Here is a 24,431-nt window from a genome sequence, read left to right on the forward strand (position 1 = left end):
CACACCCCCCGCTCTTTAAATATACCAACTCCGAGATCGCACTACAGTGCAGAAAAGGGAAATCTTCCCATTTCACACTGTACAGAGATCTGCACTGAAATGTTTGAACTTTTAAAAGTTCAATCATATGATGTCGACCATATGATGTTCAAACTTTTAAGAGTTCAACAACATGATATAGACCCTGTTTAACTAGAAAAATAGGCTGAAAAGGGGTGATATGTTGAGAACCATGTAAAAATATAAGGAAAGAAGCAAGTAGAAATACAATCATTCTCTTCAGTCAAAAACTGCTTATATCAAAACAGTTGGATATTCTGCAGGTTGTAAATCTAATCAGACATTTAATTTTGTTGAACAAGTCAACAGTTGTAAAACTGATGATATTCTTTTTTATGTTTATTTGAGGGCTATGTGTATTCCCTAAAACTTGTCATCTTGACAACTGTAAAGAAGTAAAATACAAAACTGATAATTATTTGTGTTGCTGGTTTTTAACTTTTAGATAGCTTTTATTAACTATCTCTATTCAGTCATGCTATGTGCAAGGTTTGAATCAAGTGTAGTGAATTAAAGAACAATCTACTGGAAGTGGAAATGATGAATTATTCATTTTATCCAATGCAAGTATTCATGGCCTGGGGCTTTGCTACTTCACTGTTCAAATCATGGACTTTCAGGAAGAATGCATGACTGCGGAGGCATTTTGCTAAACATGCCTCCCTACTGCAAAATCATAATATGCTTAAGGCATACATGATTGGGGGCAGATGATATGCAGATGGGGCATTTTATGTTTGCATATTAGGAGGATTCATAGAGATGAATCCTTAATTAGATAATTTAGGTATTAAATGTGTGAATTCCCCTGATCTTACTCCAGTAAGTGACAATTTAACAGAAGAATATGAAGATGCTAGGGGAAGGGAAACTTTTCATTTGTTGGCAGAGATGTGCTTGTGCATATATGGGCAGACTACTGAAGGGGTCATTGGGGAACTTTTTCATTAGGTGTCAGGGACATGTTTGTGCATACATGGACAGACAATTGAAAGAATCATTGGGGGAAATGTTTTATCTGGTGTCAGGGACATGCTTATGCATACAAGTGCAGACTACTGAAGGGATTGTTGGGAGAATTCTTTCATTTGGAGTTAGGGAAGTGCTTGTGCATACATGGACATACTGCTGAAGGGGATGGTAAGGGAAATATTTCATTTTAGTGCTTGTGCTTACTTGAATGAATTGCTTAAGAGATTGGTGGGGGAAATGTATCCTTCAGGTGCTTCTGCATACTTGTACATATCAATGAGGGGATCAATGGGTTAATATTTCATTTTGGTGCTTGGGCATACTTAGACATAATGCTGAAGGGATTGATGGGGACATGTTTCATTTTGGTTCTTGTGCATACTTGGACATACTGCTAAAGGGATTGTTGGATAAATGTTTCATTTTGGTGCTAGGGCGTTGCTGGACATACTGCTGAAGGGATTGGTGGGGAAATGTTTCATTTGTTTTTTGTGCATACTTGGACTTTCTGCTTAAGGGATTGTTGGGTAAATGTTTCATTTGGTGCTTGTGCATACATGGATATACTGCTGACTGGTGCAGTAGGGGAAGAGTGTCATTTTAATGCTGTGCATACGTGGACAAACTGCAGAAGAGATTGGTGAGTGAAGTGTTTCATTTTTGTGGTTCTGCATAATTGGACATACTGTTAAAGGGATCTTTGGGGAAATGTTTAATTCTGGTGCTTGTTCATACTTGGACATACTAATGAGGCAATTGGTTTGGAAAGGTTTCATTTTGGTGCTTCTGCATACTTGGACATACTGCTGAAGGGATCGGTTGGGCAAATATTTCATTTTAGTGCTTTTGCGTACTTGGACATAAGTGGTCAGTGGGGAAATGTTTCATTTTTGTACTTTTACATACCTGGACATAAAACTAAAGGGACCACTTGGGAAAATGTTTTATTTTTGTGCTTGTGCATACATGGTCAGACTGCTGAAGTGATAAATGGGCAAAATAATGCATTTTGTGTCATTTTAGTGCTTATGCATACTTAGACAAGCTACTGAAGTGGTTTTTGGGGGACATTTTTTGTGTATCAGTGAAGTGCTTCTGCATACTTGAACAAACTACTGAAGGACTGCTGGGGCAAGTTCACAGATCGCAATTTAGATATGAAAGATGAAGCATCACATTTAGTAAGGGATACTGGATATTGAATTGCAAGAACACCTCACCAGCATATGATGCTTTACAAACTATTTTGTTTCCATCTCATTATTCTTAAGGCATTTCACATTAATGCAAATGGCCTCTGTGAATCTCACCTTTGCTATGCTCATTTGTAAACATAAGTGATACCCCTATTGTATTTGCCCAAATGACTGTGAATACTAGTCAAAGTCTTTTGATATTAAAAACATGGAATTTAAGTGTGCAGCTCTATTCAAAGCTTGAAACAATGGTGTTGTATAAACATCTTGTGACAGACTTACAAGCCAAGAAACTCTTGGCTAGAACTGGAGAAGTAAAGTGATTTAAAAGAAAAGGATCCAAGGCTGTTATTTTTGTGCTTCCTGTTCTTGGCACTGTGAAATCTTACCACTAAAACAAATTGCAAAACTTTGCATCATGAGAAAGTTTGCATCATGCACGAGAATGTGTCAACTTACGCCTGGTGATCAAGGAATTTTTATGGATGTTGAGTAATATGTAGAAAATTACTCAATTTAAGAAATTTAGTTACAGGGGAAAAAAAACATTTTGAAAATTTACATTTAAATGGCATATGAACTGCTTAAAAGTCATTGTGGCTATTATTAAGTTGTATGGAAGTCAACTGTGGCAAAGTTTAGTATAACGGAAATGCAAAAGCGAAGAACTTAAACTGGGATATAGTAGCAGTACCATGTAAGGTAAGACTGTGACTAATATGTTTTGTTAACAGGGCAATGAGATGGTATATGAGCAAAGAAGGCTTTTTTGGTCTGACTTCCTGGATTTTCTTTGTGTTTTTCAAATGTGCAATGAAGATTTAAATTAATACATATTTTCTGTTTTCTCTTTCTGTACATAGTTTTATATTACATGATATCTTACGTCTGCCATTTGTGTGCTTTTTTTTACATTTTCTAATAAATTACCTGTGTGTTACTGGCAAGTAGTAAAGAATATATAAATATATATATATATATATATATATATATATATATATATATATATATATATATATATATATATATATATATATATATAAAATCTATCTACCCCTTAGTAAGTAGACAGGACCTCTCAAACTTGTTTTTATGAAGATAATTTCAGAACTACTGACAGAAATTTGTGATCAAATACATATACATTCAGAATAATATCTTGATTCATTTCACTGTGTTGACTTATAACGTTGCTATAACACTACATTTACAACACTAAGATTTATTGAGGGCAGCAGATCTATTTGTCTAATAACAATGATAGTAATACCTAAGGTTGAACTTCTCCACTTAAGGTTTTCTTATAAAAAATAAGGTCAAGATTCATTACTGAAAATTGCTTTCAGGTATGGCAACAGAATATGAAGGTATACTAAGTCTGCACATAAACTGCAGGCTGATTTTCTACAATAAATGTGAAACACTGAGCCTTGACAGCAGGAAAACAACAAAATAAGACAAACCTGTCTGCTTTGTCCAGTTTATTCCACTCACTCATATAGTCTCTGTTTATTCATGTTAAGGTTGAACTGAACAAAAGACAAAAGCGGCAGTTTTTAGTTGGACGTGGTTTGTACTCTAAATATTCTAAGTCTAATTTTGTTGGACATTAAATAATTTAGAAAATTATCTCTTACTAGAAAGGATACATTCCAGGATGTATGCCAGAGTGCAACTGCTGTAGTATGTGTAGATTGAGTGAATGCAAGAGGTATGCTATCCTAAAGGCTGCTAAAGATTAGAAACAGGAAAACTAGGTGGAGAAGAATGGAACTAGCATTGACTTAATGCATAACACTTTTTTTATTTTATTTATTTTTATTTTACATTTGTTGGGATAGTCCAACGGGATACATATCAATTTTCGGTGGAGGCCTGGGGAGAAAAGCTCCAAAGAAACACATATGCAAGACATGCAAACAGAATATTCTAACACGTTTCTAGTATATACAACCAGACCATATAGATGAGCACACATTATTAATTCCTTGACAAAGACATATAGAATGATCAATAGATATACAAACAATATTAAGGTATGTTAAATATCTAGAGTCACATCATACATCTGAATGTGGTATTGATAAGACTGTGCAGTCCTACCAAGAGATTATGTGGCAAGAGTTACTACAGCAGTGGAGTAGAACTGAAGTTAGTCTGCTGTGGAGCAGGGACATAACCATTTGTTGCTGAAATGGTTTTTGATAGATTTTTTTAAATTTGGATAGAGAAGACTCCAGGGTAGTGGATGAAGGCAGGGAGTTGCAAATTTTGGATATGTAAGATGAGTAGAGGAAGTCACTAGCAAGGATGTGGGATCTAATAACTGTTAATAGTAACTTATCTGTGGAGCGGAGTTGCCTAGGACAGGAATACTGCTGAATTAGGTTGCTTAAAGCTGGTGTTTTATTTGGGTGGGAGAGCAGCTTATAAGTGATGATAAGTTGATTGCAGATTAATAAATTTGGCAGATCAAGCCAGTCCAATTGTTTTAGGTTATGACAGTGATGGGTTCTAAAAGATAAGTTATTAGCAAATTTAGCTATTTGATTATAGCAGGTTGCCAGTTTGCTGGTTTCTGTTTTGGATAGATTTGTTAGGATTGGGGATGCATAAAGTAATGTTGAGAGCAAGTGAGTGCGAGCATAAAAACTAAAAGTTTTTACTAACTTAAATTATCAGAAAACAGAATGGATAAAGATGCTAGCATTAGTCTCTGTTATTTCCCTGGGAAATAATGTGGAAAGGAGCAGGTATCCCCAGATGTACACTAGTGAAAATGATTTTCTTCACACAATATCCTGGCAATGGCTTTCAGTATAAAATTCTTAGTGCAGAGTTACACATCAGGAATAAGAAAGGTAACAGATTTTAGGGACAGTGAAACAATAAATAAAAACTACCTACTAAATATGACTGACATCATGGATACAAAAGTGAGCAAGCAGGAGAATCTCGCCAGCTGCTTTGGAAGTATCCTCATCCCTCCAGTGGCAGAGTTACAGACATGACCCATGCATGTTAATCACAGAGTTTTATCACACTCTCACACACACACACACACTCACACACACACTCACACACACACACACACACACACACACACACACACACACACACACACACACACACACACACACACACACACACACACACACACACACACACACACACTCACACACACACTCACACACAGATATGTATATACATGGCTGTACAGCTGAACATGAATTTGTGTATCTGTGTTTGTGAGCATATATATTTGCACATTTTTGTGTGCAAGGGTTGTTTGTGAGCATATATGTTTGTGTGTATATGTGGGTGTTTATCCGTATGCACATATGGCAAGGCAGGTTCAAGTCTACTACAGACTGAATAAATGTTAATATATTGGTAAGGACAATCTGCATAAACATTGTATTTCTCCTTTTTTTTGGACACTGTTCTACCATGGAGATCTCCTTTGTAAAAGAGATGGGTTGTACTTTGTCTGCGTGATGTGAGGTTTTTTTTTTTTGAAAACACTTTATAGTAACAGACATGATTTGACATAATGCCTTGGTTCAATGAAAATATATTAGATATTTTTAAAAGAAATATGTGTTTATATGCTGGTCCTATATGTCACACTGTCACAGCAGTTAGCATCACTGTATTACAATGCATAGTTATTCAGTTCATCACTCAGATGGATTGCCTTCTGTCCAGAGTACACATGTCCACCCTTTGTCCGGGTGGGTTTGTAACACGTGCTCTGTTGCCTGTTAAATCCCAAGAACATTAAGGGTGAATAAGCAATCTTAAAACATGTTCATTAAGTGTTCATCCAGCAAAATATCTATTAGTCTGCTAAATTTCCATTCCAAACTGAAGAAGCACAGTGTTTCAGATTTTTAAAGTAAGTATTTAATGGATAAAGGTGCCATGACAATGCATCATTATAACTTTGTAAAGGAGATCTGCTATGACTAACTTGTCATTTTTTTATGGATTTTAACTCATTGACAGTGTCCTGGTTTGCAAGGGCATATCATATATTTTAGCTTTAGCACTGTCGTTTTTGATTGATATACAACAAGCAAACAAACATCACACTTTTTGGACGATGTGAATAGACACATTGTTAGATGGAAAGTGTTATGCAACAGCACAAGGACTCATATATTGGATTGGGTTGGACATCAACCCAACAAAGGAGCTACATTCAGGAATTTCTCTAACTTTTGTTTAGGATCCATTTATATTTGGCTATTGTCTTCTGCACTGAAATTGTTTATAAATGTTTGGAACAAAAAAGCACATTTCCTTAGACTAGGTACATTTTGTAACACATTTTGTACTATGTCATTTAGCTGAGCTAGACATATTAATTTAAAACATATATATATAAATTGATTTGCTAAGAGAACTACTTCATAACATGCCATAAGCACCTAGAAAAGAATATTGTCCTGGTCCCCTTCAAAAACACATTACACCGAATGACATTTGATGACCTTTATTAAATTTCCATAAACATAAATGTTACTCAATATACATTCATTTCAACCAAACATGATACAGATGAAATAACATCCATGTAACATTATCTTAGGACAGGACAGCATAAGCCTGCTCATCCTGATTAGTAAGCAGCATCCATACCACCACTCACCTACTTATGAAGCAGCATACCCGCTCACTTCTGTTACCATTTATCGGTACTTATCAAGCAGTGTAACCACTCACTTTCATTACCATTTATTGCATTATACCATCAATTCAATAAGCAGCTTCACTGCTTGCTTACATACTTATCAAGCAGCGTAACCACTCACTTTCATTACCATTTATTGCATTATACCATCAACCAACTAAACAGCTTCCCCTGCTTACATATGTACTTGTCAAGCAGCGTAATCACTCACTTTCCTTTTCCAACTTATTGAATTGACCATCCAGCACCAGAGGGGAAACAGAAGATGGCAAGCCTACCCCTCTTCCCTGCCCTGTCCAAAATAACATAACCACATCCCAACTAATAAAAAGAGGGAGGGAGGATGGGTAGCAAGTTCATGCCAAAATGTGACTCCTAATCCAGTTACACTTCATAGGTTCATAGGTTCATAGGTATGTACTAGGCTATCTGCCTGAAGGCATTTATAAGCCTAGCCAGAATGTGTTGGCTTTTGCCGCCCCCTTAGATTAGTTCCCTGTGCCTCTGTCCAGCAGAGACACTGAAGTGATCCCTGGGGTAAACTTTCTGTTTCCCATCCACTCGTCAAGGTTTCTTTTGATGAGTGTTAGCGAGCCTAATGTAGATTGGAATCTTGTTCCAAAGCATGGGAAGTCTCTGGAACAGGAATATATCCCTCCAGCATATTCTATTTATTGTAATGGTGAGGTTTAGATCCCTAGAGCATGTGGCTCGAGGGGATAAGGTTTTCTTTAGGTGGAGCATGTTTATCAATTCTGGGTTGGACATGGCTTTGTATGTCAGGCAGAGATCACCTCTGAGTAGGCGATATGCAACCGAGTACAGCAGGAGTTTCTTCAGTCAAACTGCATAGGGCATCTGTTTGAGGCCAGTGATCCTCTTGGTGAGGTACTTCTGTGGTCTTTCCAGCTGTTGCAGGTGTCTTGTAAGGTACAACCCAAATGGGGCATTGTACTCTATGATGGGTCTGATGAGTGATGAGTAGAGGGGCACAATGACCTCTTTTGATCTAAATGCGAACCCTTTTGTGATTAGGTGGGCCACGTAGAAGGATTTTCTAACCTCTTTGGCAATGTGATTATCAAAGGTGAGATTACTATCTACTTGGGTTTCCAGATCCCTTATTACATCTTCCATATTTATGGGACTACTACCTATGTGGTAGTTTGTGGGCACTTTGTTTTTTCTAAAGGAGATGACTATGCACTTTTTGGCATTTAGCTTGAGGCCATCATTTTGACACCAGGTATCCATCTCAATGAGACCCTTTTGGAGGATGTCTGTGTCAGCTGGAGAGTCAATCATAGCCCCTAGTTTGCAGTCGTCTGCAAACTTGTTCAGCCATAGTCCTCCTGTGCTTGCCTGTACCTCTGAGAAGTATATGCCGAACAGGAGGGGTCCTAGGACAGAGATCTGGGGAACACCACTTGTAACCGGTTTAGAATCGGACCTAGCTCCCGCAACTCTCACCATGTGGGTTCTGTCCATGAGCCAGTTGGCAACCCATCTTGTGACGTAGGCGTTTATGTTCAGACTGGTGAGCTTGTCTATAATACCAGAATGGGGAATGGTGTTGAAGGCCTTAGTGAGGTCTAGGTAGGCTGTGTGTACCACCTTTCCCTCATCTATAGCCGTAGTAACTGTCTCAAAGAAGTCCACCAGGTTTAGGAGGCATGATCTGCCCTTAAAAAAGCCGAACTGGGTAGGATCCAGTGTTTGGAGGTTCACAATGTCTCTGTTAATGAGTTCCATGATGATGCGCTCCATAGCCTTGCAGACCAAGCTAGTCAGGCTTATAGGGAGATAGTTCCTGGGGTCTGTTGTAGCTCCACCTTTGTGGAGCGGAATAACCATTGCTGTGCGCCACTCTATGGGTATGTAGCCTGTGGAGAGGCTGAGTTTAAACAGTGTGTTTAGGTGAGGGGTTAGTTCATCTTTGAGCTTGTGTAGGATGCAGCCTGGGACACCATCCGGTCCCACTGATGCTGTGTTTTTGGCTTTGGAGAGGGCTGTTTTAACCTGAGTGTCTGTGATTTCAGGGACTTTACATTCTTCTGGTATGGTTATGGGCCCTTTTGGGGGTGAGAGGGGAGAGAGGTTTGCGCTGAACCTGTCTGCCAGGATGTTGGTGATATCTGTCTGTTCAGTGTATTTTATGCCATTCTGCACTAACTCCGAGCAGATCTGAGCATTGCCACTTAGATTCTTGACATAGCTAAAGAATTCCTTGTGGTTATCTTTGGAGTCCTTGGCAAATTTTCTTTCATAGCTCGCCTTGGATAATTTTATGAGGGATCGTAGTTTCTTGCTGATACTAATCAAGGATGTCTTCCCTTCTAGGGATTTTACTCTTTTCTGTACTAGTTTCCTCCTTCTATTGTATAGCTTGCTTATGGCAGGAGTCCACCAGACTGGTTTCCTTTGCTTGGAGGAGTTAGTCTTGGTTTTGCTTGGGATGGCATGATCCATGCATTCTTGTAGGTGCCCGTAGAGTGCATTAGTAAAGAATTTTGCAGCTTGGACAGTGTTATCCTTCAGCATGGGGGCTTTGAAACTTTCCACCTCGGTCTTAAGTAACATAAAGTTTGCTTTTGAAAAGTTTTTCACAGTGGTTTACTTGTCCAGGGGGTGGGGGCAGAATGTGGATATTCAAAGTGATTTGTTTATGGTCAGATCTAACCAGTGAGGGGTTGACCTCCAGTATGAAAGACCAGTCGCCCATGTTGGTGATGACCAGGTCCAATATGTTGTCACCTCTGGTGGGAGTGTTGACCAGTTTAACCAGGGCATTTGAGTTTATAAATTCTAGGAAATGTTGGGCAAGGGAGTTAGTACTTGAGTAGTTCTCTCAGTTAATGTTTGGGTAATTGAAATCATCCAATATTAGGGTGTTTGGTAGGACTTTTATGTTTCCAAGTGTTTCCAGAAATGCAGAATGGGGGTCCTGGGTTGATGGTATATGGTCCTGGGACATGGTGGGTGATCTGTAGCAAGCTACAATTGGAATTACAGTTTTGCCCATTGTTAGTTGCACGTGGATGATCTCTGAAGCATCATGCTATGCCACTAACCTGGAGGTATGGGTATACTTGATGAATATGGGTACGCCCCCGCCTTTTGTATTTCGGTTTGGGGTCTGCAGCCAAAATGTATGGTATGAGGTGTAGCTTGGTAGTGCTGCAGTGCTATCTGGATCCTTAAACCAGGTTTCTGTTACTGCACATATATCGATTTTCTCCATAGTGAGGAGTTACTCGAGTGTGTGCATTTTGAGGTTTATACTTCTGGCATTGAGTAGCATTATTTTTTGTTACTTATGCTATTTACGGTGGTAGGTTTGTCTTTTGAGCCTTGCCTAAAAAAGGCACTATGGGGGTGGCAAGAGCCTTGGCCCATATTCAAAAGCCTAAGGGTGATAGGTGCAAGCTGTCTCTAGCGAAGCAGCATGGCTTGTCGAGCATGTCATCCCAGGAGGACAGACACTGGATCCCCCTTGAATGACACCAGAAACTTAGGCAATTGTTGAAATAGAACATTTTTTCTTTATACCATGGTATCATTCGTGGTGAGGGCAGGATGCTACCCAGGGTCATACCGGCCTGGGATACCTGATCAGAGAGCTCTTCCATGTCTCTTTTCATGTAATCCAGGGAGGTACGGCTCAGGTCATTCACACCAACATGGACAATGACAGAGTCATATTTGTACTTGTTCTGGAGTGACCTGAGTGCTTGTGTTATGTGGCGGATCCTGGCACCAGACAGGCAGCTAACAGCAACCTTCTCCTTATTCAGCCTAATGAGTGGGACATCAGTGTGCCTGACTATAGAGTCACCTATTACTAGTATGTTGGGTATGTTATTTTGCCTTAAGGGCTGTGATTGCATGGCACACTGGTTTTATGAAGTATGTGTTTTATAGTTTGTGTTGTGAGGGTGGAGGCAGCTTGGTTGTTTGCTTTGGAGGTCTCTGTTGGTTTTGCAGATTTTTATTTAGAGCCACCGAGTATGTTTTCATGTATTTATGTGTGTTTTTTGCCGGTGCTGGTTTAATGGGTCTATGTGAGACTCGTGGTGTGATGCAAGTATTTCCCTTCTCCTCTTGACTGTCTGACCCAGTCTTGGGTTGAGAGAGCTTAGCCTCCAGTTTGGGTGTAAAATTGCATCTCTTGCAAGTATTAGTGTTGGGTGGTAGGTGGAGAAGGTTGTCTGTGTACATGAGGCGTGCAAAACCGGGCAAATGTGGTATTTATAGCAGGGAAATGAAAGAGATAGAAATTAGGCCAAAACAGCCAATAAACTACTAATTTTCTGGGCTGAAACCACTCCTCCAGGGGCAGATAGGCTGCTCAAAGCTCCCCTCTCTCACAGGTGAACAGAGAAACTTCTTTCTATCCAAGTAAGGTATGGGCAAACACAGAGATTTGTAAACTAGCTCTGAATTCAGCACTAACTATATATATATTTTTTTTCAGAAAATAAAGCAGATACAATAAAAAAAAACACTTTAAATGCACAGAAAAGGATGCTTATTGTTATATACCACAGATTAGAGTTGTAGTCAATGCCCCTAGTAATAAAGTAGGAAGAAACACAAATACAGTAAAAGCAGATGAATAAAGTGCAATATATATATATATATATATATATATATATATATATATATATATATATATATATATATATATATATATATAAAACAATAGAACTGATTTAAACAAGTTACCCAATTAACCAGAAAAAAAGCTCAAAACTGAGCCCTGTTCCAGCAGTCTTCAATCAGACAAGTTCTAACTGCACACTCCTGCTACTAGGGTGCAGGGGAACCTTCTCCAAAAAAAGATGGCCTGGATCAGTGCTCAAGGTAAAGAAACAAAGCTAGATTCAGCAGGCCTGAATCTGGTCTATGCTACAGCAACAAGGCACACCAATTTCAGAAAGAAACAGGTCAAATAAGCAGGCACAATAAGCCTGTGACCAGAAGTTCCCAGCTCAGAAGGGCAGAATCCAGCCTCTCCTCCCACAAGAGTGCAGACCACAACCCTCTTAATGTAGAATAATTGTCCTGAAGCCCAAGAGCTTAAGCCAGAACTAATACACTTTTAGAATAGCAGACACTGGGCCTTCAATCAGCAAATCCCAGCTTAGAAGGATGTAAGCTATCTGTCCTGCCACAACAGTGCAGACCACAAACCTTCTTAATATAGAATAATTGGCCTGAAGCCCGAGTGCTTAAACCAGAACTAATACACTTTTAGAATAGCAGACACTGAGCCTTCAATCAGCATTTCCCAGCTTAGAAGGATGTAAGCTACCTGTCCTGCCACAACAGTGCAGACCACAAACCTTCTTAATGTAAAACAACCAGTATGAAGCCCAAGTGCTTAAACCAAAAGACTTAGAATAACAGTTACAATCTATTCAGGCTACTACCAAGCAGTAATAAATGCAGCCGAATAAATAAAATTGAGTACTTTTAAGAAAAGCAAAATAAAGTAGGAGGAAACACAAATACAGTAAAAGCAGATGAATAAAGTGCAATTTTTTTTTAAGTGCAAGGAGAGAGGAAGGAAGAAGTGGGTTAGCCTTCTTAAATCTCCTCTCTGTATTAAGTCGAGTGAACACTAGACTCAGCATATGATCTCACTGTACTCGGTTAAGTGAGCAAATAAGATGGACCCAGGAGGAGTGTTCTAATACAGACTTACAGGAGGGGCGGGCAAAACCAGAGCCACCAACACTAATACCAACACAGGAACAGGGAGGCTGGGTTGGGAACTAACTGCAGAGAGACACACAGCACACTGTTCAATGAAACACACAATTAGGAAATAGAAAAAATGAAAATACAGTACTTTTAAAACTGCAAGCTTGTACTTAACAGAAGACTAAAATACACTACTGCAAGTTTTACTAAACTTCAGCTTCTAATGCAGATGTTTGTAGCCAAGCAGGTCTCTCAGAAGTTGAGCATAACATGATGTCTCAATCTGTGTGGCTAGAATGTTAAGTACAGAGGAATCCCTCTAGGCTATTAAATATCAGATAACAAAGAAGTGATAACACCACCCCCTCTTATAGCAGACACACACACAGCACACTTCTCAATGAAACACACAATTAGGAAACAGAAAAAATGAAAATACAGTACTTTTAAAACTGCAAGTTTGTACTTAACAGAAGACTAAAATACACTACTGCAAGTTTTACTTAACTTCAGCTTCTAATGCAGATGTTTGCAACCAAGCAAGTCTCTCTGAAGTTGAGTATAAAAAAAACTTGCCTAACATCCTTTAAGCCCCTCCCTACCCCTACCTCACTTTCTCCCAAACCTCATCCATTCCTATGTAACCCTATCCTACCCCTATCCTCCCAAATCCTGCAACTCTAACTAACTCCCACCTTGAAGATGTTCCTGGACAAAATGGTCTGTTCCAAACCTCATTTGTCCCAGTCCCCTTCAAGAAACACATTACACTGAATGACATTTGATGACCTTTATTACATTTCCATAAACATAAATGTTGCTCAATATTCATTCATTTCAACCAAACATGATACAGATAAAATAACATCCATGTAACATTATCTTAGGACAGGACAGCATAAGCCTGCTCATCCTGATCAGTAAGCAACATCCATACCACCACTCACCTACTTATGAAGCAGCGTACCCGCTCACTTCCATTACCATTTATCAGTACTTATCAAGCAGCGTAACTGCTCACTATCATTACCATTTATTGCATTATACCAATCCAATAAACAGTTTCACTCGCTTGCTTATATACTTATTAAGCAGTGTAACCACTCACTTTCATTACCATTTATTGCATTATACATTCAACCAAAGAAGCAGCTTCCTATGCTTACTTATGTACTTGTCAAGCAACGTAACCACTCACTTTCCTTTTCCAACTTATTGAATTGTCCATCCAGCACCAGAGGGGGAACAGAAGAGGGCAAGCCTGCCCCTCTTCTCTGCCCATCAACCTGACCAGGCTGTTCCCCCTCTCTTCAGCACACTTCCAGCAATCTAAAGACCATTAAGGCATCCAGCCAAACATCATTTGGTGTACCCCATCCCCACTAACCAAGGCGGATATAGTTAACTCCTAAAACCCTATCATATGACAAAATAACTAATTATCAAAACTGTTGAAAACAAAACACTGACCCTTCACCTATGCTAAGATAATCTAGTATACCCACTGCACATGAGCTAAATAATCTTTACTTCATGACCAGTTGCAGCACCATAAAGACTTCAAGGGCATTATAAAAACCATGCAGAGTCAACTGCATGCCATCATACCAAATTGCAACCCCATTTACCACCCTATCCAGTAATAACCAACTGAGCTCTCCTTAATTCCAGAGCAATAAAAGTTCTAATGACTCCCACATCATTACCCTTCAACTGGGCAACCAACACAAAGCCCACCATCATCTGAAACCTCACAGAAACAAGAACAAACCATGATGCCTAATCCCAACCCTGTTTTACTGCTTAAAATAACCAAAATAGTATCATAAAATCCTGTTGTCTAGCAATCCCACCATCACACTAACTATCCCTTATAAGCAATAAAACAGCTCAACAGCCATCATGGCATTCTAGCAACTCAACAAAACAAGCCATACTATTTCTCTATTAAACCCCATTGCATGCCATCATACCAATGAGATCTCTTTAAAGTAGGTACAATATCCTCTTTTTTTTCTAAACTTCTGATGCTCCCTATCCAAAACAAGCAAACAAGCTATTACATTGTAACTATTGGGAAGAAAATATAACAACTCCCTATGTGACTGACTTGCTGGAAGACCATGACCTCTTTTCACACCACTCCATCAAGTGACATCAGCCTCAACATCCTCTCTCACCTGTCAAAGCCACCTTCTTTCCACCTACATGTAAAAGAAAAAACTGTAAATACTTCATCCACACATAATCACAACTTCTTAATGACAGTATGCACCACCACTGGTGTATCGCCTTCACTAACTGCTTAAAATGCATTTACTATCGTTTACAAAACACCAATGAAACTTAAGATGCTTTAACAAAAATACCCGTAAGATTTCCTCCACACCTGACAGATTCATAATACAACTAATATCCATGCGAAATAAGCAAATTATTGCATTACAAAGGGGCCTATTCTATAAATAATATACCACTCTTTTCCCAGCCAATTAGTTCCCAACAACTTTGTTAACCATAATTAAGGCAAAGAAACAAAAAACAAAAAAAAAAAACAACCATAGTCATGCTATTATATCCTATTACCAAACCTGAAGTGTACCCCCCCCCCCACAGGTCTATCTCTATTCCTTTTGGACATGGGCAACAATAACCCATGTCCCTCTTGACTAAGAGCAACATGGAATGCACTCTGGATTAAGGAATCTTACTTACCCGATGTCTAGTTCATCAAAACCTTAGAGCCATTAACCTAGTAACTACCCCAGCTCCCAAAATTGGTGACCCTCCTCACACCAGTAAGAACCCAAAACTACCCCTAAGCAAATATCAAACCCTGCTATAACTTGCCCTCAACATACCTTATCCTCCCTTGGCCTTACACTACCCAGCTGCACCAACCTTGAAATGCCTTAATGAGTACAAAACAAACACTTATTAACATACCATCTACCAGATATGAACCCATCCTCCCCCAGCATAATACTTTACCTCCAAATGCAAGTACATAATAACCATAAATAAAATGAATATAGATAAACTGACTTTAAGGGCCCTAGCACCAGTAACCTAGTGACTTCCTATGCTTTTAATTACTGTGCATCAACCCCACCTGTAGAAAACCCCCAGACCCCCCATAACAGATCTGCAACCTTGCCTTACCCAGCCCCCAACCTACTCCTTTACTTGTCGATACTCTACCAAATCGCACCAAGTTCGACATATCTTGCTAAACAGTGAATAAAATAAAATTCCCTGTGACCCCTTTGTACACAACTCCAACAAACTGAACATCCAGCCCCTCAACATCAACTATTTCCTGCAGGACAGCGACTGCTTACATTACACTCCCCCAATCAAGCACATTTATGCACCATTGCATCAATGACAACAGCCACTGGTACTTGCACTGTCACACCCCTAGTCCAACCTTACCTTGACCTAAAATACCTCCTTACATAACCCCCTATGCACCACTCAAGCACCAAAATCCCCAATTCCATTATACACTAGTCCAACCATCAAAATCCATATAAAGCATCCATTACCTTTCAAAGGCATTTAATCAGGGTGCTGACCACTGATCACTCAGCACATGCTCATCTCCGGCCTTCCTGTGCAATATCCAACTCTTACCTATGGCCGTTGCTCCCTTTTAGTATTGAATGCAAATGCCCAAAATAGGGACAACTTCCAATGCTAATCTAATGTACTGAATGGGTAATAGAACAAACTGTACAACCAAATAACTCTGAGATCAAAAACTCAAATGCCTATCCTTCTCTGACTCGCAGTGTAAATCCTCTACCAAAACTCAACAACTTTGAAATCCACTTACTTCTGTCAATAACTGTTGCCCACTGGTGCTCCCTATGTGTAATCTCCTCACATGCCACTGCTTCCATCATCTGTGAATTCACTGTGCATCACCACCCCTGGTACTCGGCACACCACCATCTATAAAGAAAAGGAGAAGATTAAACCCTCTAAAATGTAAAGAAAAGGCTCCACCTTTTACCCACCTATTCCAAATTGCAGCCACAGCATTCCAAGACCCCACATATCTGTCAGTTCCTAAAATTCACTCCTTTCAGATCCACTTTCCAGGCCACTGTATGAGGTCTTCTGCACTTCAGAAATTTCAGCCAGTAACTGTTGCCCAGTTGAGCTCACCATGTGTAACCTCCTCACTCGCCACTGCTTCCATCATCTGCAAACTCACTGTGTGGTGCCACCACTGGTACCCATGACTCCACCATCTGCAAAGAAAAGGACAAAGTAAATCCTCTAGCCTGTAAAGAGATGGTCCCACCTTATACCCACCTGTTCCAAATTATAACAGGAGGGGTACAAAAAACCCCATCTGCAAGAAAGAAAAAAGGGGAACATATAAATCATATAAAATACATAATGCACATTCAAAGACATAGTCAAAGACAGCCTAACCCTCCCCTCCCCACTATGGACGAGTTACAACAGGCATACACTGTGGACAACAGCATGGTAAAAGCCCGCGAACCACGAAATGTCCTCTAATTACCAGGATCGCAGCCCCACTATACATTTGGGTTCTTAAAATGTTAATGTTCCTCAAGTTCCATTGAAAGGGCCTGCTACACATTCAGTATTAGAAATTTTAAGCTGACATCCTTGGGAATTAGAACTGAATCATATCAGTTTATTAACTGATCTTATTCATAATTGAAACCAGCATATTTAACCATCCTATGAGCTTCCTAGTTGAAGTTGTTAGTCAACCGTTAGTATGTACTCCACATTTTGCCCATAGATAGTCTGTGCCAAAAACACCATACCTAGCAGAGGTTATAACATCATATTTTACCAATAACAGTATTGTTTCCACTAGACTAAACCTCTAAAGTCTCTCCCCATCCTTATCTCCATTTATAAACAAAACTACACAGTGTGAGATAGCTGAAGCCATTAGCACTTGACCAATCTAAAGTAAATGAAAATAGAACTGAAATGACTGAATCTTGTATAAAAAAAGATGCTGTCCATCAAGAAGATTTATAATTATGATTAATTATCACACATGGGATATTAGCAGAATCAAAACATTACCATTACAAGACAATGTATTGCACAGTTAAAGACCAGTTTAGATTTATATCAGAAAGAATTGAAATTTAAGATTGCATATAAAATATAAACAACTTTGTGATTTTTCTCTAAACGTTGTAACACTTTATACTTAACAGATGGACTGGACATAAAAACTTCAAATAAAATCTATGAGGATGGCAGCCTGGTACAGCTGATTTTCACAATACTGGCTTATTTCAGTAGCACAATGGATATTTGGTCAATTAAACTATTTTCAATAAGATTCCATAAGCCTACATTAGCTTTCATCTTTTCTGTGTAAGCAGTACTACTTAAGTATGTAAGACTTTGAAGATAATAGTTTTCATTCAAAATGCTTAGAAGAGCGTACAATATAAGTTGAATTGAATATTTGTGCTCTCAAGGCAAGATAACAATACATTTATATTTACATTGAAATTGATGAGGCTTCTTTGAAGTTAAAAAGGAACTATTCCTTGCAATAAGGTGCAGTTCAGTTGTGTGTTTAGTGTGACACTTGACCTTCCCTTATGTCACATAACATACTGACTCAAATGCATAAATACATGGGAAAAATAAAAGGCGTCTTGATTGTGAGCATTGACGAGCTTTTCTCCCCACCAAAAATGATACTGTAAACTTTAAGTCACTAATTTACAGGTGACATCACCAAGGAGTTTTCAGTGTTTAACTTGCTAACAGAATGGAAAATTAGACAGAAAAAGACCAGTTGTTGCTAACGTTTGCTATGCTTACCAATGTCTTAACCCGGTCATATTTGTTTCCAGTTTATAATTAAAAGCAATCTCAGTTTCTCTCTCCAAGGTCACATCTGACTCTTGAGAGACCATGCGTGGAATGTGGGAAACCAAAGCTGCCAAATACATGATCCCATAATAGATACGCGGACCCAGCGTATGGCAAATTAAGTCCTCAAATTCCTATCCAGGACAATGTATACAAAACTTTTGAAGCAGCAGTACAGAAAACCTGTAAAAGCTGACATTGCAGATTTTATGATGGCTAAAAATTTTCAGTAACCTTAAGCAATATAACCATTTTTTATAATTATCCCACACAGCTTCTTGCTATTGTAAAACAAAGCAAAAGAGAAATCACAGGCCCGAAGTATGAACTGAAAGCACCCGCTGTGTCAATGGAAATGCACCAAACGTACAAGACAAACTGGACCCTCCGTGTCCTCCCAATGCCTTTTTTTTTTTTTACACTAACGTTAAATGTACCCAGATTCTTACTGAAATTTTAAACAATGGCCCAACAACAGAGCAACCAATCCCTGTTAGTCAAACCAGCAGTTGCAAGACGCATACAAAAAATGTGCAACAAACTCTGGAGTACCAAAAGAAAATCTAGACCCCTTATCATCTTTCATTAGCAGTCTGCGATACCAGCCACCAATAACAACCCCGGTACTCAGCCAGAATGCCTCAAGGGCACACTAACTACTGGCAGAAGTACACCAGCCCCTATTCGCAAGTACATCTGTGAAATCCGTACCGCGTAGGGGAACACTACCTGATGATGAGAAGTATCAGCATACTACACAAGTGCAGGGTGCCTTGTTAACAAAAGAACTCCAAGCACGCAAAAAGTGACTTGTGGCTTACTCTACACCACCCTGCACAGGAAATGCTATTGATCCTACTGCTACTAACGACTACTTACTAGAAAAGGAGGCTAAAGACGAAGAAAGACGTTATAGAAGGCTCAACAAATGAAGTAGCTATAACCCAAACACCAACACAGCTCCTCGCCTGAACCCTTAAACCACCAACCAACAGAAAACCAAAATTGAATGGACATATACTATATAGGAGATGGGATAAAATACACCATATCCACTTGTGGCAAAGTTATAGGCCCACCATGTTCCATGGCTAAAACATGTAGCCTAACAGTGACAGCTTTGCAAAGAATAAACCACCAGTGAATCACAGCTTCTAACATCCCACTACCCAACCAACTAATAAGCCAAGAAAGACTTGGCCAACTACATCCCCAGCCTTGCGAGTGACCCTGGAATTACTACACCTACCCCCAAAGCTAGAGAAAGCGTAAAAAAAAAATATTGAAAAATTACCTTTAACCAGCATACATATGACCATACCCTATACCCTAGGTACTCACCTCCTCATGCCCACCGCCATACCAAGGCCTACCTGACCAAAGCACACACTGGTCGTCAGGACAAGACCCTGCAGTATAGCAAGTTCACGCCAAAATGTGACTCCTATTCCAGTTACACTTGCCTAACATCCTTTAAGCCCCTCCCTACCCCTACCTCACTTCCTCCCAAACCTCATCCATTCCTATTTAACCCTATCCTATTCCTATCATCCCAAATCCTGCAACTCTAACTAACCCCCCCACCTTGAAGATGTCCCTGGGCAAAATGGTCTGTTCCAAACCTAATTTCTTACACTTAAACTGCCCATGTTAAGTAGAAATCTCCCTCACTAGGCAATTGTGGCATCCAGTTTAATTATTGAGAGATTAGAAATGTTTAATGTTTACTACAGAGGCACAGTATACTAACCTCGAAAAAGGGCATAGCAAAATTAATTTAAAATGGGTGGCGAAAGCCATACACACTCTGGCTAGGCTTATAAATGCCCTAGGGCATATAGCCTAGTATGAACCTATGAACCTATGAACCTATGAACCTATGAACTAATGATCTTGTCATAGAGATGATGTGCATTGATGTTATTATACGAAGCCTTTATGAATAATTGTAAGTTAGGTTGCTTAGGAATTACAAAACTGCTTGCTGATCTTGAAAAGAAAAGATTAAAGACTGCAAATAAAGTGAATAAAAAGAAGATGGTTGAGCTAGTGCTTCAAGAAAGAGCGACAAGTTTATGAAATAATTTACTGTAACAAAAACATCATAAATTGTAGTTCCAACATATGGTATGCTTCTGACTGTGACATTAGGTATACAATGCACTACAGTAAAGGTGCAAAAAGATCATTCTGAATTTTCTGAAAGATATGAGTATAAAATGTTAACAGCATCCTTCACTTCAGCAGTTACTGCACTTCCAAAAATGGAAGAAGTAAATTAAGAATTATATTTATGTGTAAGGAGTTACAAATTGGTAAGATTTTGAAATGTTGGGACCCACCAGACTGAGTCCTAAAACACGGAGACTGCTTGAATAAAAAATATGGAGATCTTGGAGTTGGTATATATAAGTTTGGGGGTGGGGGGTTTGCCACCCACATCAGTGGCAAAAAGAATTTCAAAGGAGAAGAGCAATGTTTGAGATTCACTCTTCTCATGCACCCCCTTAGCACTGGATGCTAACCCTAACCTTAATGCTTCCCTTCCCCCAACCCGAACCCTACTCCTTACCATCATTAAAACTTTCCTATAACACTGCAACTACACAAGACAGACACACAAACATTCACAAACACACACAAACAACGCAACATTTATCCTTAGCCTAACCCTTACCCTTGCCTTAAAATACAGTCACACACACACACACACACACACACACACACACACACACACACACACACACACACACACACACACACACACACACACACACACACACCACTCATCCTTCATTTATCCCCAGCCATAACCCTGTCACATACACGTACACACGCACACACACAGACACACACACACACACACACACACACACACACACACACACACACACACACACACACACACACATATTCTCTCACCCCCAACCTCACTTACCTGTATTGACATTCCATACCACTGACATATTTACTGTTCAGCTACACATAGCTGTCAACATTAAATCACACCCCTGCATTTGTTTGACAAACTCAAGAGACATTTGGAAAATAACATTTGGAAAAGATGCAGGCCCCATAGCTAACCAATAAAAATCCAACATTTAAACTGATAAAAGTGAAGTAGAGGAAATAAATTGTGAATAGTCAAGTTTTTGGACACTGTTTATTTAAACAGCAAGATGTAATAGGAAAAAAAATATTTAAGGAAGGGTATACTTTAAGAAGCAATTGTAACAGCTGTTAAACAGCTTGGAGCAGAAAGTATTAATAATGAAAGTAGTGTGTAAACATGACATGACAGAGAATGTCTGAAGATAATACAAGTTTATCACAGACATTTTAAAACAAAGATGAAAAAGGATACTAATAGCTAGTTTGCTAAGAGAGAGAAATGAGGAAACAAAACAGATTATTTATAAGGGAGAAAAAGTCAACAAATACAAAGTATAGTTGAGAATGCATGATCCATGTTTTATTTAACCTTTAAACATATATTGCAAGACCACCAGTTACTGGAGACCCCACATTCTGCCTCTCAGTACTCATCTTGGGATTAGTGCTTCTGTTTTCTCCTGGTGAGAGAAGGAGTACAGTGACATTATTTCCTGGAGATTGCTGATCTCCAGAAAGCCTAACTGCTTTATAGGTGACAGTTTGGAATCTGTGCTTATATTCTGGTCCTTGTAACAGAAGGAACAGAGTGCATTGATTCCTAACGGTTTCTGGTTGGAGAGTGAGTGCCTGCGCTTAACATTCCTGATTTGTCTGGTTGCTTTTCAAGGCATCTACCAGAAAAAGGCTACACTCCTACAGACCCTTGCATCATCTGGGACAAGACTGTGAATCACCAAACAGAGTGCGGCCTGCTTCTCTTCTTTGGATTGGTGCTAACATTTCGCTTCTGGTGAGAGCAGAAGCAAAGAAGAATTACATCCCAACAGAGAGAAGGTGTGGTGAGACCAGCATTAGGAGTAGCCAGGCAGTAGCCATTCATGCGACTCCCCTCTTTTCATCATTCTTGACAAGCTAATTCTTTGTTTTCAGTAAGTACTGCTTGATTTGTTTCTAACTTCAGAATATCTGCCTAAATACATCATCCTTAAATTTTCAGGGTCTACATGTTAGTTTCCCCTCAAGTGTTTGGCAGTGCCCTGTACAGAGTCAGACACCTTGAGTGACATTTTTACTGTAAAAGCACAAATGAAATTTCTCCAATATCTAGTTGCACACATGGACAGCTAGTTTGCAGTGACAAGCACTGTCCACATAGTTGCAAACCGGATACTCCTGACAGTGATTGATTTTCTCATTCCAACTGTCTAATCAACAAAAAAGGGTCTGTTGCCATGGATATGAACTTTCCTACTGTCTCTGTTACTGGCTTTGTGGATATGGGCATCCTGAGGCAATGTAAAAATTGCCTCATATTTACTGTTAACCAGTTAATTCTCAAACAGACTGATATGGTATGTTAGAGATATATGTACACAATGTCAGTGGAGGCAAAGCTCTCACATAAAAGTACTTTGAATGTCAATAAGGTTGTCAGTAGTATACACACTGCACTCATCATGCACAATTCAAAGCAAACATATCGACCCACATATGCTGAGGCACTTACATGTAACATTCCTAAACCACAAAGACTTCCTAGATGAAGTGCACATAACAAACACCCTCAGCAGCACCAAATGCGTTCTTTCAAAACAACACCCACATCAACACATAGAGCTACATCTCATGGAGCCTCTACCTGTAAACCCATAAGGCAAGCCACCACACAATCCAACTTTCTAGTCATTGGAGACTCCATCATGAGGCACACTGATGTCCCTCTCACCAGGCTGAGTAAGGAGAAAGTTATGATCAGTTGCTTATAAGGCTAGGATCAGCCACATTACACATGCACTCAGGTCATTGGATCACATTTACCAATATGACTCAGTCATAGTCCATGTGGGAGTAAATGACCTGAGATGTACCTGCCTAGACTATATGAAGAGAGACATCATGGAGCTCTTGGAATATGTATCTCAGGCTGGTATAAGCCTAGCACTGAGCAGCATTTTACCTTCTCCAAGGATTATGCCACAATATGAAAACAAGATGATTGACTTTAATAATTGGCTTAGTTTCTGATGTCATTCTATGGGGGTGCAATATCTGTCAGCATGGAAGGAGATGGTCAGCAGGCCATGCTGTTTGCCAAGGATGGTCTGCACCTCTCCTCTAGACTTTCAAATATTGGCTAAAACATTGTCTTCCTCCATAGTGCCTTTTTTAGGTAATACAAAACTGAAAGTACTTCTGACATAGCAAATCAAAGCCAAGAAAATCTGAAGGTATTACTTCTAAACAAAAAATCCTGCTCCCTAGAAGCTGTCTTTACCATAGAGAATGCCGACATCTGTGCGCTCACTGAGACATGGTTAAAAGCTGCAGACAGCACACCAACACTGCAAGGTTATAATGCCTTCCACACATTTAGGCCAGCTACTTCACAGGCAGGGATTAAAGGTGCAGGTGTCTCTATTTACATCAAAAATAAATATACTTCAAAGCTGTTCGAACAGGACAATGCACTTGAGCTGATCCATGTTCAAATCACCATTGGTAAAATCCAATACCACTTCCTTGCAAGCTACAGGTCCCCCTCTATGACCTAGAAAACCCATTTTTTTTATTTTACATTTGTTGACCGGGCTAGTCCATCTGGATATATGTCCATTTTCAGTGGAGGCCCGGGGAGAAAAGCTCCACAAATTACAACAACATAAAAGGTCAAGACAAAGACAATAACAGTATAATTTGGTACATAAGTTTTAACAATTATAGTACAAGCCTAAGATTATATATTTTATATTTCAGTAGGAAAAAGGAAAAATTTATCTAAGAATAGATGAATA

General features: G+C 39.3%; 1 protein-coding gene across 1 annotated transcript in view; it reads left to right on the plus strand.

Moving 5' to 3' along the window:
- Positions 1-2,733: 2,733 nt before the first annotated feature.
- The window catches only part of LOC122808369 (free fatty acid receptor 3-like), a 181,282-nt gene continuing 159,584 nt past the window's right edge, over positions 2,734-24,431 (plus strand). Inside the window, exon 1 of the mRNA XM_044079335.1 lies at positions 2,734-2,930. The gene's annotated coding sequence lies outside the window, so the exon portion shown is untranslated. The remainder of the gene's footprint in view (positions 2,931-24,431) is intronic.

The sequence above is a fragment of the Protopterus annectens genome, chromosome 8.part0, assembly GCF_019279795.1.
Source record: "Protopterus annectens isolate FY-2018-M chromosome 8.part0, PAN1.0, whole genome shotgun sequence".
Taxonomy (NCBI): Eukaryota; Metazoa; Chordata; order Ceratodontiformes; family Protopteridae; genus Protopterus; species Protopterus annectens.